This window comes from Schistocerca americana, chromosome 1 (genome assembly GCF_021461395.2).
Source record: "Schistocerca americana isolate TAMUIC-IGC-003095 chromosome 1, iqSchAmer2.1, whole genome shotgun sequence".
NCBI classification, from domain to species: domain Eukaryota; kingdom Metazoa; phylum Arthropoda; class Insecta; order Orthoptera; family Acrididae; genus Schistocerca; species Schistocerca americana.
In genome coordinates, this window is record NC_060119.1 from 664881859 (window position 1) to 664902878 (window position 21020).

Here is a 21020-nt window from a genome sequence, read left to right on the forward strand (position 1 = left end):
GGTACATCAAAAAATGCAAACAGCCGCCACATTCTTTGCCGAGTTACTATTTTCTGACAAGTCTATATTTAAAAACCATGGTAGCGTTAACTGGCCTAACATGCATGACTGAAGGGTAGACAATCCCCACTAGTTACTGCAGGCTAACCATCGACTTCCTTGGGCGGTTAAGGTACGGTGTTCTATCTTACGGAACAAACTCGTTGATCTGGTATCAATGGCATGTTGAATGGAAGCAAATATTGTACATTTTTGGAACAGGGACTACCAGTACTACTGCAGGATGTTGCCCCGGACATTCGACAGCATATGTGGTTCGAGCATGACGGGTGGCCAGTGGCTTATGCAATTGAGCATGGAAGGTGTTATACCCTATTTACATTTGTCAGTGAATCAGCAGAGGTGGCTCCATTAATTAAACCGCTAGGTTGCTGGATTTGACATTGCCCCATTTTTTCCTGTGGGGATATTTAAAAGATAAGGTGCACCAATAAGTGCCAACAGGCCGTGAAGATATGATCGAGTGCATCAGAAACGTCTGTGCTGACATTCCTGCAGATATGCTTCTGTCCTGTGTACGGTCATTTGAAAAGCGGGTCACAAAGTGCATTGAGTGGATGGTGCTACGTTTGGACACTTTGACTGGAAAAGAACGGTAGCATTCCACTACAACCAAGACCACAGTGGTGCACTGAGTAGTCCTCTGATCAATATGTCAGAGGAATACAACGTTGTGAATGGGTTTTCCAATCAGAAGTTACGAAATACTGGCCTGTCCTACTCTTGCAGCATGGAGGTGGCGTCCCACGTGGCACTGGATATCCAAGGACCAACGAGTAACATGTCTTATATTACGATTGTGTTCCCATTTCTATTCCTCCGATTAAACTGCCACCTGTAGCGAACTGAAGAATAAAAGCATACGTAGATATCACCCAAAAATATAATCTGCAATACAAATCAGGGGTTCACATTGGAGATTTAAAAGTTGTCCCCCCATCACCCATGCATGTGGTGGTGTGGGGGGGTAGAGTGTGGTATCACTAGATGTCCACCTCTCAGGCAAACAACACTGAAATTACAACTTTGTTTGATCCGATGTGTAGTTTTTGCGATATTTCATGTTTTAGTTAAAATTAACACCCTGTGTAAGGCACACCACATATTAGTGTACTGTCCTCCATTGCTATTAAAACAGATTTTGTAATTTACAGTTCAACAATGGTTGTTTGCTTCTGTTACCAGTACATCAGCACCAGAATGAGTGGCTGGCAGTGTCAAAGCTTCACCTTCCATTTACTGGTGGTGGACTGTAGTCTTAGTCTGTAGCTGGAGGTCACATGCACTTGCTGAATCAACATCCAAGGGTTTTTCCACTTCTCATTTCCCCTGCTGTTCTCCTCTTGCTACCTGCAATGGTCATTTGCTGCTGCATGTGAATCCCAGATCAGTTAGCTTGGGACATTCCCCTTTCTTATTGAAGCCATTGTTATGTTTGTGGATTTCTATGGCTTCCCTGAATGGGAGTATGGTAGGACTTCTCCACAAAAAGAACTTCTGTGTCTAGAAATTTTACATACAGAGCATGCTCCATCCACCATAGCTGATTTCTCCATCTGTCCCAGCCAGCAATGCTGTTCATGTTTGGTGATCCTGATGATGGTGGATCATCCAGTCAATGTCAGAATGACTTTTGCACATGTACAACGTACATGAGATATTTCCAGCTTTGCACATGTATTCCTTATATCCTTTGTTGATCTGAAACACACTTATCTTCTCGGTTGGTTTTTAAACCGCCTTTATGCTGTGTTTGCGCACTTGTGGCTCATTCTGTTTGCCTTTACAAATGTCTGCATGTGTCTGTGCATGTGCGGATGGATATGTGTGTGTGTGCGCGAGTGTATACCTGTCCTCCTTTCCCCGTGTTGGTGGGAAGTATCCAGATAGCCCGGACGGTGTAACACTGTGCCAAGATGTGCTGGCCGTGCACCAAGGCATGTTTAGCCACAGGGTGATCCTCATTATCAGCAAACACTGTCTGCCTGTGTCCATTCATGCGAAAGGACAGTTTGTTGCTGGTCATTCCCACATAGAATGCGTCACAGTGTAGGCAGGTCAGTTGGTAAATCACGTGGGTGCTTTCACACGTGGCTCTGCCTTTGATTGTGTACACCTTCCGGGTTACAGGACTGGAGTAGGTGGTGGTGGGAGGGTGCATGGGACAGGTTTTACACCGGGGGCGGTTACAAGGTTAGGAGCCAGAGGGTAGGGAAGGTGGTTGGGGGATTTCATAGGGATGAACTAACACATTACGAAGGTTAGGTGGACGGCGGAAAGACACTCTTGGTGGAGTGGGGACGGTTTCATGAAGGATGGATCTCATTTCAGGGCAGGATTTGAGGAAGTTGTATCCCTGCTGGAGAGCCACATTCAGAGTCTGGTCCAGTCCCGGAAAGTATCCTGTCACAAGTGGGGCACTTTTGTGGTTCTTCTGTGGGAGGTTCTGGGTTTGAGGGGATGAGGAAGTGGCTCTGGTTATTTGCTTCTGTACCAGGTCGGGAGGGTAGTTACGGGATGCGAAAGCTGTTGTCAGGTTGTTGGTGTAATGGTTCAGGGATTCCGGACTGAAGGAGATTCGTTTGCCACGAAGACCTAGGCTGTAGGGAAGGGACCGTTTGATGTGGAATGGGTGGCAGCTGTCATAATGCAGGTACTGTTGCTTGTTGGTGGGTTTGATGTGGACGGTAGTGTGAAGCTGGCCATTGGACAGATGGAGGTCAACGTCAAGGAAAGTGGCGTGGGATTTGGAGTAGGACCAGGTGAATCTGATGGAACCAAAGGAGTTGAGGTTGGAGAGGAAATTCTGGAGTTCTTCTTCACTGTGAGTCCAGATCATGAAGATGACATCAATAAATCTGTACCAAACTTTGGGTTGGCAGGCCTGGGTAACCAAGAAGGCTTCCTCTAGGCGACCCATGAATAGGTTGGCGTACGAGGGGGCCATCCTGGTACCCATGGCTGTTCCCTACAATTGTTGGTATGTCTGGCCTTCAAAAGTGAAGAAGTTGTGGGTCAGGATGAAGCTGGCTAAGGTAATGAGGAAAGAGGTTTTAGGTAGGGTGGCAGGTCATCGGCGTGAAAGGAAATGCTCCATCGCAGCGCGGCCCTGGACGTATGGAATATTTGTGTATAAGGAAGTGGCATCGATGGTTACAAGGATGGTTTCCGGGGGTAACAGATTGGGTAAGGATTCCAGGCGTTCGAGAAAGTGGTTGGTGTCTTTGATGAAGGATGGGAGACTGCATGTAATGGGTTGAAGGTGTTGATCAACGTAGGCAGAGATACGTTCTGTGGGGGCTTGGTAACCAGCTACAATGGGGCGCCCGGGATGATTGGGTTTGTGAATTTTAGGAAGAAGGTAGAAGGTAGGGGTGCGGGGTGTTGGTGGGGTCAGGAGGTTGATGGAGTCAGGTGAAAGGTTTTGCAGGGGGCCTAAGGTTCTGAGGATTCCTTGAAGCTCCGTCTGGACATCGGGAATGGGATTACCTTGGCAAACTTTGTATGTGGTGTTGTCTGAAAGCTGACGCAGTCCCTCAGCCACATACTCCCGACGATCAAGTACCACGGTCGTCGAACCCTTGTCTGCCGGAAGAATGACGATGGATCGGTCAGCCTTCAGATCACTGATAGCCTGGGCTTCAGCAGTGGTGATGTTGGGAGTAGGATTAAGGTTTTTTAAGAAGGATTGAGATGCAAGGCTGGAACTCAGAAATTCCTGGAAGGTTTGGAGAGGGTGATTTTGAGGAAGAGGAGGTGGGTCCCGCTGTGACGGAGGACGGAACTGTTCCAGGCAGGGTCCAATTTGGATAGTGTCCTGGGGAGTTGGATCATTGGGAGTAGGATTAGGATCATTTTTAATCGTGGCAAAGTGATATTTCCAGCAGAGAGTACGAGAGTAGGACAGTAAATCTTTGACGAGGGCTGTTTGGTTGAATCTGGGAGTGAGGCTGAAGGTGAGGCCTTTGGATAGGACAGAGGTTTCAGATTGGGAGAGAGGTTTGGAGGAAAGGTTAACTACTGAATTAGGGTGTTGTGGTACCAGATTGTGTTGATTGGAATTTGAGGTTTTGGAGGGAGTGGAGCTGGAAGTGGGAGATTGAGTAGATGGGAGAGACTGGGTTTGTGTGCAATGAGAGGAGGTTGAGGTTTGCTGGAAAGGTTGTGAAGCGTGAGTGAGTTGCCTTTCCGGAGGTAGGAAACCAGGAGATTGGATAGTTTTTTGAGGTGGAGGGTGGCATGCTGTTCTAATTTGCAGTTGGCCTGTAGGAGGATGCTCTGAACAGCCGGTGTGGATGTGGGAGAGGAAAGATTAAGGACTTTTATTAAGGATAGGAGTTGACGGGTGTGTTCATTGGCTAAGTTGATGTGTAGGTGAAGGATTAGGTGGGTGAGGGCAATGGATTGTTCAGTTTGGAACTGGTATAGGGACTGATGGAAGGAAGGGTTGCAGCCAGAGATGGGAACTTTAAGTGTGAGGCCTTTGGGGGTGATGCCAAATGTTAGACAAGCCTGAGAAAATAGAATATGGGAGCGTAATCTGGCTAGGGCGAAGGCATGTTTGCGGAGGGAATGTAAATAAAAATTAATGGGGTCGTTGTGGGGGTGTTGTGAGGGTGACATGGTATTAGAAGATGGAAACTGTACCATGAGGCTGAAAGGAAAATGAAAATAAAAATATATGGGGAGAGATAAAGGTGAACTGGAAAGTAACTGGAGATCTGGTGTGAAAAAGGCGAAAGGGTGTTGGTTACAGCTGGGCTATGTTGGACTTGGGTTGGTAGACAACGATGTGCACAAAGGTTAGGTGGTTGTGTTGCCACCAAAACACGTTAAAGGACGGAGAAATTCGGGAAAATTTCGAAAAAAATGCGTGTAATGTATTAAAAGGAGTTGTTTTGTGGTGGTGGATTATGAAAATGAGGCTAACAATTGTCTGACGAAGAAATAATGACGTTAAAGCCTGTGGGAAGCGGCTAAAAATTATCAGTGATGTGGGAAAAACGGAAATGGAAATAAAGCGAAAGATATTAGAAATAGCCGAAATGGTGGTTTAAAAGGTGAAAGGAACTGTTTGTGAACTAGAAACGGCGGATTTTATAGCAGTGGTAGTGTTGAAAGCAGCGCTTTGGTATGGTAAGTCACATCATCTTTGTTTTTAAATATATTTTTCCCACGTGGAATGTTTCCCTCTATTTTATATATATATATATATATATATATATATATATATATATATATATATATGGTTATAATAGAGGGAAACATTCCACGTAGGAAAAATATATCTAAAAACAAAGATGATGTGACTTACCAAATGAAAGTGCTGGCAGGTCGACAGACACACAAACAAACACAAACATACGCACAAAATTCAATCTTTCGCAACAAACTGTTGCCTCATCAGGAAAGTTCCCTCTTTCCTGATGAGGCAACAGTTTGTTGCGAAAGCTTGAATTTTGTGTGTATGTTTGTGTTTGTTTGTGTGTCTGTCGACCTGCCAGCACTTTCATTTGGTAAGTCACATCATCTTTGTTTATATATATGTGCCCCCCCCCCCCCCCTTTACAATAACTGGTGATTCTCACATTGTGACAGGCTTTTTAGTCTGTAATTTCCATGTTTGTGTCTAAATGTATTTGTGTGTGTGTATGCAGATGTGTGTTCTTATATCTTATATGAAGATAAGATATAGGTTATTAGAAACCACAGAAACAAGAAAGGACTTCAGCGACAGAAGTTAGTGAATATGGAAAGAGGGAAAAATAGATAAGTCCTCAAAATGAGAAGTAAGGAAGGAAAAAAACAGATGTGCTCACTTAGATTGAAGAAGAGAAAGAAGATAGCTCCAATGACAGGAAACCCTTCCCATCCCTCTTCCCCAGGATCCCTACCTCTCAGGTACTTGAGCGAGACGCTGGAGGAGGTTTGGTGTTAGATTGTCTCCTACAGAATGGACATTCCCACCTTCACCCTTGAGGTCCCCGAAGGAAATCTTAGCAACTCTATGAAAACAGCAAATGGTAAAAAATCAAGCACACTTGTTTGCAAGGGTTGTCTGAAAGGTGTGATGTGTGTTTTGAGCTAGCCAAGATTTATTTGCTCTTGTAAACCATTCTTTTTTACAATACCCACCCCTTTCAAAACTTATACAAACCCTGCCATTTACATCACATCTCATAAAAGGTATAAAATACCTATACAAAATAGAAAATTTATACACTCTGGTATCACAGTTGTTCAACTAGTCACACAATATTATATTTTCTACAAACATAATACTCCATTCACGAACCTACTATGCTGTCATAGTAGGAGGAGAGGTGATACTCCTACGTTGCGTGTCCCAGGTGGCGGATAGGGAAGTCCTCACCAGTTTACCGGCGGTCTTGAGTGAAATAAAATAGCTCTCGTGGACCATACACACCCTCTGCAGTTAACAACCGTAGTTGTAAATCGGAGCTTGCTCCAACTAAGGCTGACAACCTTCAAAAGTCAAAAATGGAAAGGTCTTTTAGGAAAAAAATTCCACCGTCCTGCTCAAAAATACAGGAAGAGGTTACATTGGATTCGGTGGGTAGTCAATTAGAAGACAACAACGAATCGGAGTGTTTGCAACCATCAAAATGCACACTAAAACACAAAAAGAAGATTAAACATGAGCAGATAAATTATATAGCAACACAAAACAAACTCACTACTTCAGACCGGAAAACTCAAGGAGCTCATAGATGAACTAAATAAACAAAAAATTTTAACAACAGGGATCCAAGAAATGAGAAATACCACAGAGGACCCATTCAAATCACAAGGATACAGAATTTATAATGGGAAACCAGAAACGACGGCAATGAAACAATGTCCCCAGTTTGGAACAGGGTCTTTAGTAAACATAAAAATAATAGATTCAGTAACGGATTTCCAAGCAGTATCACCAAGAATTGCGGCTCTAAGCTTTAAAACAATGAATAAAACCTATACAATAATAAATGATCATGCCCCAACAAATGAAAAAAATTGTCTAACAAAAACAAAGGAAGAGGCAGATAAATTTTGGGACCTTCTAGAACAAACTGTGAAAAGAGTAAATAAAAAGAATGTAAAAATCTTATTGGGAGATTTCAATGCTCAGTTGGGAAAAGAAAGGAAATATAAAGATATAACTGGAAAATGGAGTCCACATAAATTTACGAACAAAAATGGTCACTTGTAGAACTCTGCAGAGAACACAACCTTATATCTAAATCAACATACTTTAAGAGGAAGCCAAGTAAACTTAAAACATGGAAACATCCAGACTGGAGGAAGGGGGACTGGCAGCTAGACCACGTCTGTATAGACAAAAATTTTCATAAAGAGATCCACAATGTTAAAGTACTGAGAGGAGTAGACACAGGCTCAAATCATTATATAGTTAAAATTAAAATCAAATTCACTCTGTTAAAGAAGAGGACCAGAAAAACTAATAAAATAAAAAAGATTGTTTGACCCACATCAGCTAATTAAAAGTAATAAATACCAGTGGTGTAGCGTGAGGGGAGAATTTGAGACTTAGTCTCCCCTGTATTCCTGCTTAAAAAAGATGCAATAGTAATTCATTACAAAAATATAAACAACTTTCTACTAAGAGCTCTAAATGTGCGAAGACATCAGTTTTGTAGCCCGTGCCGACCCTGAGTATTGGTGTATTTGCCTGTTTGAGACTCGACTGCTGTCAGTCTCTGCCTCCCTTCCCTTACCTGTCTGTGTGCGCCTGTGCTTTAGTGGCTCCCCTCCACCTCCCCTCTGCCATGAAGGCTGGGGCGCTGCGCTTGCTAGCAGGTATCAAGACTAGTCTCTGCCGCTTCTACGCTGGCTTTTAACATGGAAGTGAACAGTTGCGCGGTTTGTGTTCATAGTCATTCTTGCGTGATTTTAACGCATACTTTCGTTGTTTCGCCAACATGAGTGAGCCAGCAACTGAACACATTATAGAATTTTTATTAAAAATGCCTTTTTCTACATTAACAAACGAAAAAAGTGGGAATTGAAGGACAAACGACCTACTCCCATACTCAGTGTAGTTTTAAGTGAAGCCAAACAAAAACACACTTTTCAGACAGATATATGTCTTCTGTTTGGTAGTGAAAAGGAATGGTGCAATGAGGGCATTTGTAAAATAAAGAACTTTGATAGCAAAGCACAAAAGCATCAGATATCAAAACGTCACCTGCAGAACAAAGAATCATTTCAGTTATTGGGCAAAAGTAGAATTGAGCACGCCCTTTCTGAAGCCGCTCGTCTGACGCAACAAAATACAACGAACAAGTTGCATCCAAAAGGAGGGTATTGGCTCGTCTTATTCAGGCAATTGTATTTATTTGTAAACAAGAACTAGCCTTTTGCGGCCATCAAAAAGACGAATCCTCTAGCAACAATAGTAACTATCTGGAATTGCTGGATTTACTAGCTCAAGGAGAGCAGTTAATCCGAGACCATCTGTCATCATCTGCAACCTTTAAAGGAACTGCTCCAGATATATAGAACTATGTAATAGAAATGATAACTCTGGCAGTTAATGAGAAAATAAAATCTGAAATTCAGAACAGCAATTTCATTTCGATTCAGGCTGATGAAACAATAGACTTGTCATGCAAGAGTCAAATGATTATAATATTCAGGTATTGTATTGCAGACAAAATTGAGGAAAAATTCGTTGGATTTTACGATGTTTCTGGAGATAAAAATGGAGAACGTCTGTCAAACATTATTCATGCAGTATTGGAAGAACGGAATGTGGAAGGAAAAGTGGTTAGTCAAACATGATGACGCTTCAGTAATGGCGGGCAGAGAAAGAGGAGTACAACAATTGGTGAAGCAGTTCTGTCTCTATGCCCTGTTTATTCACTGTTACGCACACCACCCGAATTTGGTACTGTTAGATGCCTCCAAAATCATATGACAAATACGAATGTTTGTTAAGTGAGCGTACTATATTCCAATCGTTTTTCAGCAAATCATCAAACCAAACTGTATTGCTAACTGAGAAAGGATTTAATCTGCCACCTGCAAGCAGCACTCGCTGAAACTTTCGTTCCAGGGCTGTTCCAACAATATCTAGTCATTTCTCAGAGTTATACAATGTTTTTAATTATGTAGTTGATGTTACAGACTCTCAATGGGACCCAGCACTTTTGAGCTGTGCTGTGGGAATGAAACGACGAATGGATGATCCTACGTTTGTCTACTTGCTTTGCTTCTACCGAGGGCACTTTGTTTATGTTGATCATCTCTTTAATGTTTTTCAGTCAAAATCTGTCAGTATAACTGCTTGCCAAGATGAAATAAGAACTGTTTTGAGAAACTTATGACAATTAAGAACGGAAACATTCGTTGATGAATGCATTAAATGCAGCTTGTGTTTGAATGGCAACGTATCATTCTGTGACAGTCAAAACACATCTCTCAGGGCACTAACTTACAAGATACTGGATTTGCAAATTGTTCAGATGGAAAGAAGATTTAAAGACTTTATCCCAAATTCAGTTTGTTGAATTCTGAACGAAAAGTGCTTCCCAAACCATCAAAAAGCATTCCCAAAGAATGAGAATGAACTGTGTAACATATCACTGATGAGAAAAAACACTTATCTCGAAGAATCATCTTAAAGTACATTGTCAACTATGATTTAAACTGTGTTTATGAAGAAACAACGAAGTTCCTGCGTTTGGTTTTGACTCTACCCGCAGTTATAGCAAGCATAAAACGAAGCATGAGTACTCTTTAAACGAGTGAAGAATTATTTAAGGAATTCAATGTCCAATACCCGGCTATTCTGTTTGAACACGTTAGCAATAGAAAAGAGACTACTTGGAGAGCTATCCAGTGATCAGATCTTTGTAGACCGAGTTATAGACTTATTCGTGTAAAGAAAAGACAGGTGCCTTGCACTTGTGCAGAAGAGTCTCCCCAACCTTTATAATCACGCTACACCACTGATAAATACCAACAAATAACACAAACCATCAAATTAACACATGATCTAGAACAACTAGTGCCTAATCTTAAAAAAGAAGCAGAGAATCTAGCTCCCTTGAACCCACGAAGGAAACATGCATGGTGGACATCAGAATCTGACAAAATTCCACGAAGATAGACACCAAGCATGGTTAAAGTTTCAAACACACAAAACTGAAGAAAATGCCATAAACCTAAAAAATGAAAGAAAAAAATTCACACAAAATACTAGAAGAATCAAGAGAGGATTCCATAAAGATATTATAAACTCTATAGAAGGTAATTATCATAAAACCAACTCCAGGAACTACTATAAAATCTTTGGGAAACAACTACAACATGAGGCCCCTACACTAATACTGAAAGATGAAGATGGAAGAATGACACACAGTAACAAGGAAAATGCAGAAATCATGGCAAAAGCATTTAACAAACTTCTGAAATGCGAGGAACCCAAAGAACCCTTACAAATCAACATAAATACCACAATAAAAACCAAACCTAACAAACTAGACCCTCCAACTTTCCAAGAAGTAGAAAAATTCTTAAAAAACAAAAAAATTATAAGGCATGTGGAGAAGGTTTTTGTTGAAATGTGGAAATATGCAAGTGACACAGTCAAGACCTCCTTACACATGGCTCCAACAAAAATCTGGGTAACAGAACGATTCCTCGAACATTGGACCACAGCTATCATCCACCCACTACACAAAAAGGGAGATAAGAGCAACCCAGACAACTACAGAGGAATCTCTCTCTTAGAAAATTCTATCCAAGATCCTATATGAAAGAATCAAGGAGCAATTAGAACAGGAATTAGGGGAATATCAGGGAGGTTTCAGACAACGGAGTAGCTGTGCAGAGCAGATAATTAGTTTAAAATTGATTATGGCATACTACAAGAAACGGAACAAACCTCTGGCAATAACATTTGTAGATTTTAAGAAAGCATATGACTGTCTACACAGACCTTCAGTATTAAAAATTTTAAGAAATCTAGGACTCCATTCAAAACTAATTAAAATAATACAACTCACTCTAACCAACACCAAATCAAAAGTGAAGTTTAGAGGAGAAATTTCAGAACCATTCCTCATAAAAACAGGCTTAAGACAAGGTGACTGCCTATCACCATTACTGTTCAACTGTGTACTGGAATACATAATGAGAGAATGGTACAAGGACAATCCAAAGATGATAAGAATTGGAAGTGCAAAAGATGATGATAGCTTAAACTGCTTGGGATTCACTGATGATCTTGCTCTCTTAGCCAACACCATTCAAGAAGCCAGGCTACAAGTGAAATCGCTACAAGAAATAGCAGAGAAAGTAGGCCTTAGAATATCATTTGAAAAAACGGAGATTATGCTAACTGATCCACCACTTGCAAACAAAATTACAATAGGAGAACAGGAAATCAAAATTGTTGATAAATTTAAATATTTAGGCAAAATAATAACATACAATCTAAATGAGAAGCCATCATGGCAGAAAAGAATAAAAAAAACTGAACTACGCAAATTAAAAAAAAAAAAAGCGCCTATCTATAGAAGCAAAATTAAAACACTATAAAAAAAGTTACACAACCAGAAAAAACGTATGCAGCTGAAACTATCTTCAAAACAACTAATACAGCAGAAATTGACAGAATACTAAAAATAGAAAGAAGAATAATTAGAACATGTATAAATAAACAGTAGAAAATAAATGGACATTGGAGAATAGAATCAAATGAAACAGTATATAAGAAAATAGAACCAGCCATGAGCACGATCAGGAAGAAACGCATCTCGTTCTTTGGACATCTGATGAGAACTCCAGAAAACAGAATTAGTAAAAAAAAGTAATACAAAAATTGTGGAATAGCAAGAGTGACATTAAATGGATCACAGAAATTAAGGAAGATATAAAAAACTCCAAATTACAGTAGATGACCTAAAAAACAAGACAGAGAAAACCAGAATACTGCAAGATCCGCAAACCAGACTACAAATGAAAATCAATAAAAGGAGTACAGGAAGAAAGAAAGAAAATATCTGAAAGAATGAAGAAATATTGGGCAGACAGAAGAGCAAAACACCTTTCATATAAGAATAGACTCTAATAATTATATTACCTAAATATCATATTAAGTTATTGTTGAGTCAAATTGTATCCCTGTGTAACAACTTGTTTACAACTTTGTATTTTTGACTAGAGTGGTCCAATGAAGGCCATAAAATAAATAATAAAACAAAAAAAAAACTCCATTCATTTTATTTTGATGTTGATACCACTTTCCTTCTTATTCTGTGATTCACCTGGATAGTTTTCTACTTGACTGTCATATCCGGTTTTGTAAGTAAAAAAATTATAGGATTGATTTTAGGACGAGATGACAGAATAGTTTAGGATTTTAAAGGAATTCAGTGCAGGAAAACTGTTTTGGAAGAAACACCGAAAACAACTCTGGTTCCAACAGTCGTCACTCCATCCGTTAACACAGAATAACGTCCCTGGGGGACATATGACTCTGCCCAGGTTCCATGGATCTGATTAACTTTTCTTGTGCACTTGCAGACCAATACTTCTCTTTAAACTACTTCTGGAAATCTCCCCAAGAGGAAAAGCTCTCAATATTTATGGTTCCCCATTCTGAGGCTTCCACTAGAAGGTAACCCATGGTAAATTAAATATTTTTAGAATCTTTCCAATCTTTTGGCAAAGCTTGGTTAAATCTTTTCAAAAAATGGATGAGATGTACTTCTCCATCGGGTTTGAATTTAGGGAATTACCTGGGTAATCCTGAATTAGCCCCCCATTGTAAATCTGTAACTACTTCACTAGTTAGCACAACATTAGGTGATGTTACCCGTTTTTCTACTTTGCCCTGGATAAGCTTGACTTCTCTCCACAGGTCATCTATGCCCTTCTTGGTATCTATGGAAAAAACAATAGGCAACACGTTCCCAGATGTTATTCTCTCGGTGACTTTTTGATCTACAATCCCTTCAAATTGTTCCTCCAAACTACTTATATTTACGATATCAGAATTTGCTATCTTCTCTTGGAAGCTTTTCTCTACATTATCCACTTGTGTACTTACACCTGCAATTTGCGACTGAATGACATGCATTAATTCATTATGCTTATTGACATTCTCTTATAAAGTAATAAATCCCTGCTTTAAAGCATTAAACTTAATATTAAATACATTTTCAAATGATCCTAACTTTTCTTCGATTTCGGATTCTATCATATTGCAGCTTTCCTCAATGTCAAATGTCAAAGGGTAGCTATTGGTGTTTTTCTACTTCCATAGTAAATCTTATGTCGGTGTGAAAACCGTTCAGTATCTTAGGAATTCAAACAATCTGTTCTTTGATCTCACAAATATTTTGCTGTTTCTTCTGAAAATGTTATGATATCTGAGAGTGTGGTTTCGACAGAACCTGAGAATGCAGCTGTTTTTTTTTTGCTGAATACATATGACTGAGATGTTTACAATGTTTCTCGCATCCAAACATCTCGGCCACCCACCCCTCTCCCATTGGCTGCGCAGATACAGCAGCTGACACACCCCCTTTCATTCGCATCATGCCTCATGGTGAGTGTTGACAACACGGTTGCAGGAAACATTTAAGTACACTACTGTCCCCTATCTAGACTTTACCATCTCCTGCAGAAATGTATACCATTGTTATGTATCTGTCCAATCTCAAAAATTCAAATACATTCACTCAAACAGCGCTTGTAAACGCAGTTGATGTTCTCAAAAAGCCGAAGTAAGCAGTATAGGTTCCCATGGTTGGCAGCACGACATAATTTGCTGCTCGTTCTCAACTCCCCTGCAAGAATATATCAATGAATTCCAAGTCATCCTGTATTTCACAAAATTGTCAGACTTTAAGCAGTTGTGATGGCTAGTTTATAGTTTCTCGCATATCCCTTGCAGTAGCGCTGTGTGAGTCAAATGCCACATGACTGTTTAAGCAATGTCAATTTGTATCTAGCACTTTGGCGGATCAGGAAATCATGAACTGTTTGCACTGCCTACCCTTCCAAAGTCTTCAAAATAATAAATCTGCATATGACCTCAATAGCCCGAGCTTCATCTGCAAGTGTAAGACTACACCTATATCAATCTATTAAACAATGTAAAAATGTTTACCTCAGCAACATAAGATGATCCTGTAGTAATCGAATACTGATTTTTGGAAAAAACCTCATCTTATAATCGAGTAAATACGGATGCTGAGTTGCAGAAGCCACTGCCAAAGTAGTGTGGCTTCATTTGAAAGAGAATATGTGTGTGTGTGTGTGTGTGTGTGTGTGTGTGTGTGTGTGTGTGTGTGTGTGTGTTTTTGATGAAGGCCTTACTGGGCGAAAGCTAATTTGCGACAATCCTTTTGTTGTGCTTATCTGCAACTCAGCATCTCAGCTATATGGTGAGCAGAAACTTTCCTTTTCATAATATTGTTATATTCCAGCCTGGGTTTTCCATGGTTTGGTATTTTACGAATAATTACCCAAACATATTTTATGTTTCTAGCAAATGGGTGTGTGCGCATCTAGTGCAAAAAGGGAAAAAATGTGATCATGGTTCCCTGATTTTTTGGTAATATACGTGGTTTGAAAACGCTTGTACATTTTTTCACCGAATGCTGTCCATGACCCATAGGCATGATCCACATGTGTTAAAACTGTAGATTTTTTAACTCATAAGTAGAATTAGTATAAATAGTTTTACTTGTTTTAAGGTCTTAATATAGGCTTTTCATTATTTTTTATTATTTTTACTATTGTGGCATCTGAAAAAGGCAATTGTGGACTGAAACTGGTTATGGTTAGCGAGGTATTTGTATCTTGGCATAGCTCAAATATTCGTCTTGAATTACGTCTTTTCACCTGTCTGTTTGTCAGACAGGTATATGTACCTCGACTTCAGTTTACCTGTAGGTACTTCACTATTTACTTAAATGCACATAAAGTGGCTAGAACAATAAAGTTTCTACATGTATACTATTTAATTTGCTCAGAGTATTCCACATTTGATTGATTGGTCAACAGACAGACTGAAGATGGAGTTATGTACTTCTGAAATCAATCATGTAGTGTACATATAAACAACAGAAGAAATCATTGCTGAATGGAATGTGCCAAACATATTTTTTTAATAAATATAGTTGAACATGAATAATTCCATTTGTGATAGTGGATCACACTAAAGAATGTTGGTGGCATTCTTTCACTCAATACTGTCCTGTAGAATAACCTGGGGCAACGCAGCAACTGTCAAAAAAGTAATTACTCTACAGAAGCATACTGTAAGAACATCGTGAAAAGTTGGTAACTTAATATATTGCAGAAGCCTCTTCAGCAACAAAGGGGTTCTTCACGTAAGTACCAACACATATATTTGACAATAACAACTAGAGACGGCATTATAAGTATTTGCGTATTTGGCTCCTTTTCACTAGTTATTGCCTATTTCAACTAAAATCTAGTGACGATGCAAAATTTCACTCCATGTTTACAATATTTTTAAAATTAAATGGGCAGTCTCTAGCACAATTTAGTTTTGATGTCTCACAGATTGACCACGACCTATGCAATCGCTAACCGAGAGGCCACTGCCTAGTGAAATCATTACAGAAGAGGAACAGGAACAGGAAGACAGAGTCAATGCTCCTGTGCCCATGCCCCTGGTTAATCCCCTCTGCTGTTGTATCGTATGCATCGGCAACAATAAAATTAAACTACGCAAGCTTTTAGTTGCACATCCATTGTTTCAGTTAAGCTTTCTGTTTACTTGTACGCAGTTGATCGTCAGTGTGTGTAACGTGTTGTGCGTCATGCTGCCTAAAAAAAAAAAAGGTCGTTACATGGATAGCTGAGCCTCCTGGAACATTTACACATGACAGAATTGTTTTATATTGTCGAGTTTGTGAGAAACAGCAGCAAGTTGTAGTAGCAGGGATTTGTCCAAAGGTAACCAAAAAAGTCGGTTTAACATGGATCTTTGTGAAGCATTCATTGCAAGCAAAATTCCTCTTCACAAACTTCCATACACTATCCTCAAAGGCTTCCTGTGCAAATATTGCTTGAAACAAAATATAGCAGATGAATCAACAATGCATAAAGATTACATACTGACAATTTACGTAAATTTTCTGAAAGAAATGTGCAATGAACTCAAGTACAGCATTATATGGATTTCTAAAAACACAGATGATGTGACTTACTGAACGAAAGTGCTGGCAGGTCGATACACACACAAACAAACACAAACATACACACGAAATTCAAGCTTTCGCAACAAACTGTTGCCTCATCAGCAAATAGGGAAGGAGAGGGAAAGATGAAAGGATGTGGGTTTTAAGTGAGAGGGTAAGGAGTCATTCCAATCCCAGGAGCGGAAAGACTTACCTTAGGGGGAAAAAGGACAGGTATACACTAAAAAAGATCAGTGATGTGAGAAAAACTGAAATGGAAAAAAAAAAAAAAAAAAAAAAAAAAAAAAAAAAAAAAAAAAAAAAAAAAAACGAAAGTTATTGGAACTGGCCGAAATGGCTGTTTAATAGCTGAAAGGAACTGTTTGTGAACTGGAAACGGTGGATTTTGTAGCAGCAGTATTGTTGAAAGCGTAAAAAAAAATTTTTTTTGGTTATGGTTTGGAGGTGGGTTACGTATTATTGAGTGTATATAGGCGGGATAAAATTGTATGGTAGATTCGGTAAAGAGGAGAAGGTGAATACAAAGTGAAACTACTAGCAAAATCAGAAAGAGAAAATAAGATGACAGGAAAGATTTCGAAATGCAACAGTAACAATAACAAACATAATTGTTGGGTTCAAATTTTCGTTTTCGCTTTTTTTTCCATTTCCGTTTTTCCCACATCACTGATCTTTTTTAGTGTATACCTGTCCTTTTTTCCCCCTAAGGCAAGTCTTTCCGCTCCCGGGATTGGAATGACTCCTTACCCTCTCCCTTAAAACCCACATCCTTTCGTCTTTCCCTCTCCTTCCCTCTTTCCTGATGAGGCAACAGTTTGTTGCGAAAGCTCGAATTTCGTGTGTATGTTTGTGTTTGTTTGTGTGTGTATCGACCTGCCAGCACTTTCGTTCGGTAAGTCACATCATCTGTGTTTTTAGATATATTTTTCCCACGTGGAATATTTCCCTCTATTATAATTATATGGATTTCAGTTGACGAAACTACAGACACTTATCACTGTTACATTGCAAATTTAACTGTTGATGTTTTAAAGGAAGGGCCTTCTTCTTCCTATTTAGCAACCTGCAAAGAACTTGAAAAAGTAAATAATTCTACGATCGCCAGATTAGTGAAAGAGGGTATTAGAAAAATATTTCCGGAATCTTCTGCAGATGAAAGGGCGATGTGTTTTACTTCTTGGAGTATATCAACTTGCTGAAGAAGTACATTCCACGTTTGTGAATATAATTAAAATAATTTCATCCACAAAGGAAGTGTGTCTAAAGGCTCCTGCTCGCATCAAGACCTACAAAGAAAAACTACCAAATGTGCCTTTACCTGCCGAACCAGTGGTAACTCATTGCGGTACATGGGTTGAAGTTGTGTTGTTTTACAATGAACATTTTGAGGCTGAGGGGTAGTAAACGACTTTGATAGTGCAGAGACTTTGGCAGTTTGCCAGTGCAAGGAAGCTTTTAATGATGCCGGCATTAAAACAGACATTGCTGTGATCAGCACTCATTTTTTCCCATATACCTACAAGTATTAAAAAGCCTGAAACTCAAGGTTTGGCATTGTATGAATCTATTCAGTCAATGAATTAAATTATTCTAGAGAACTCCTCCCTGCCAGAAGTATTCCCAAGAAAACTTAAAGAAAAGTTTGAAAACATTTTAAACAATAACCCAGACTTTGAACCCTTGTGCCAAATTGATAGTTTTATTAGTGGGACTGGTGATCTTTTACCAGAAACATTAAGTACCAACACAGCACCCAAATTCAACTACTGCCCAGTTACCTCAGTTGATGTAGAATGGTCCTTTTCTGCTTATAAAAATGTTTTGAGTGAGCAAAGACACAATCTTACTACCGAACATTTGGAACAGTATCCAGAATGAGATTTTCACTCTGCAGCGGAGTGTGCGCTGATATGAAACTTCCTGGCAGATTAAAACTGTGTGCCCGACCGAGACTCGAACTCGGGACCTTTGCCTTTCGCGGGCAAATGCTCTACCAACTGAGCTACCGAAGCACGACTCACGTCCGGTACTCACAGCTTTACTTCTGCCAGTACCTCGTCTCCTACCTTCCAAACTTTACAGAAGCTCTCCTGCGAAACATGCAGAACCAGCACTCCTGAAAGAAAGGATATTGCGGAGACATGGCTTAGCCACAGCCTGGGGGATGTTTCCAGAGTGAAAATCTCATTCTGGAAACATCCCCCAGGCTGTGGCTAAGCCATGTCTCCGCAATATCCTTTCTCTCAGGAGTGCTGGTTCTGCATGTTTCGCAGGAGAGCTTCTGTAAAGTTTGGAAGGTAGGAGACGAGGTACTGGCAGAAGTAAAGCTGTGAGTACCGGACGTGAGTCGTGCTTCGGTAGCTCAGTTGGTAGAGCACTTGCCCGCGAAAGGCAAAGGTCCCGAGTTCGAGTCTCGGTCGGGCACACAGTTTTAATCTGCCAGGAAGTTTCATATCAGCGCACACTCCGCTGCAGAGTGAAAATCTCATTCTGGAAACATCCCCCAGGCTGTGGCTAAGCCATGTCGCCGCAATATCCTTTCTTTCAGGAGTGCTGGTTCTGCATGTTTTGCAGGAGAGCTTCTGTAAAGTTTGGAAGGTAGGAGACGAGGTACTGGCAGAAGTAAAGCTGTGAGTACCGGACGTGAGTCGTGCTTCGGTAGCTCAGTTGGTAGAGCACTTGCCCGCGAAAGGCAAAGGTCCCGAGTTCAAGTCTCGGTCGGGCACACAGTTTTAATCTGCCAGGAAGTTTCATATCAGAGCACACTCCGCTGCAGAGTGAAAATCTCATTCTGGAAACATCCCCCAGGCTGTGGCTAAGCCATGTCTCCGCAATATCCTTTCTTTCAGAAGTGCTGGTTCTGCATGTTTCGCAGGTGAGCTTCTGTAAAGTTTGGAAGGTAGGAGACGAGGTACTGGCAGAAGTAAAGCTGTGAGTACCGGACGTGAGTCGTGCTTCGGTAGCTCAGTTGGTAGAGCACTTGCCCGCGAAAGGCAAAGGTCCCGAGTTCGAGTCTCGGTCGGGCACACAGTTTTAATCTGCCAGGAAGTTTCATATCAGCGCACACTCCGCTGCAGAGTGGAAATCTCATTCTGGAAACATCCCCCAGGCTGTGGCTAAGCCATGTCGCCGCAATATCCTTTCTTTCAGGAGTGCTGGTTCTGCATGTTTTGCAGGAGAGCTTCTGTAAAGTTTGGAAGGTAGGAGACGAGGTACTGGCAGAAGTAAAGCTGTGAGTACCGGACGTGAGTCGTGCTTCGGTAGCTCAGTTGGTAGAGCACTTGCCCGCGAAAGGCAAAGGTCCCGAGTTCGAGTCTTGGTCGGGCACACAGTTTTAATCTGCCAGGAAGTTTCATTTGGAACAGTACTTTGTCATTTATGTTTACAATAGTAGAAAAATTTGAAATAAACTGTAAATTATGCTTTGGTTCAATAGTGTTAATTAAAAGCTAATGCTGTTCAAAAAAATTCATGATTGTATGTTGTTTTTTAAATAAAATATTATGGAGTTTTTGAGCATGCCTCTCTGTGTGTGATGTATCTCAAAGATGGTCCTGTACATATTGATTGTTTTGCTGCGACTCACTCGCATCACATCCACTTGTTACTGACAACAATTGCAAAGAAGGAACAATTCTTGAAACACGGTATGGTCCCCATTTTGCAAATTTTTAGAAAATAATCCTTGCAAATTTTTAGAAAATAATCCCAGAAAGGCTCCCATCTTCAACTGTACCCGAAAGTATTCAGATAATAATACCAGTATTAAAAATGTACCAATTTTTCACGTGGCTGGCATTCTCCCATGTAATTGATGTGCACAGGTTCTACTTTGGAGATATAATGCACACAGTAACAACGATGTTTTTTTATTATTTGATCTTGCATATTTTAACACTTTTCATGCATTTTATGAGGTTTTTATGATGCACATAACCCAGTCTCTATTAACAACACTCAGAATAGTGGTCAGTAGCGAAAGGGGACAGCTAAAGTACCCTGTTACATTTCAATACATGTTTATAGTTTCCTGCTTTCATAAGAATCATGTGTCAAGATGTAAAATGCATGATAGTAATGTCGAATGGCTTAGTTTTCCAGGTGGACAACTGTGCGTAGTTGAATATGGAGTGTAGAAGTGACGTAATGGGCACAGCAAGGTCTTCACAGTCCTCGAATCATCAGTGGGTGCCTTACTGTGTGTGTATGCGAAGAGCAGAACTGTTTTACATTGCCAGTGATCAGAAACAATCGAGGAGTCATCAGCTGGCATCCTCAGTGTGTGGGCAGTGAAGAACAAATCTGTGTCTTATATTGCAAGTTACTTGAAATTAATTCTTTGTAACTCCAGAAACATTACACAACAGGGAATTACCAAGTGAGGCAGTGCTGCTGTTATATGCGGGAGGATGGAGAGGTTCTGTCTTGCCACAATGATTTGGGTTTTCCATGGTTATCCTAGAGCACTAAGGCCAATCCTTAATCAAGATCACAGCTGACCATCTATCCTATTCCCATAGGCTACCTGTCCTACTGTCATAAAGCATGTTATACATGTATATTTTGTCCTAATGACTTGCATTGCATTATCTTGACAAATCATCTATCATTGTGAGATGATTGATTGGTGAATAAAGACAAATAAAATAAAATAATAATTATTGGATATAGGTTCTGCCTTTTATGCAAACACCATTTTTTCTTGTTACCCAAACATGTTTTGGCACTTCTGTGCCATAATCAGTGGGT

At 40.2% G+C, this 21020-nt stretch overlaps 1 protein-coding gene and 1 non-coding gene across 2 annotated transcripts in view; both read right to left on the reverse strand.

Moving 5' to 3' along the window:
- LOC124608439 (serine/threonine-protein kinase D1) overlaps positions 1-21020 on the reverse strand; it is a 213421-nt gene that overhangs the window by 82737 nt on the left and 109664 nt on the right. The window lies entirely within an intron of this gene.
- Positions 18210-18284, reverse strand: Trnas-cga. Its single transcript has one exon. It is a non-coding gene; the product is annotated as a tRNA-Ser (tRNA).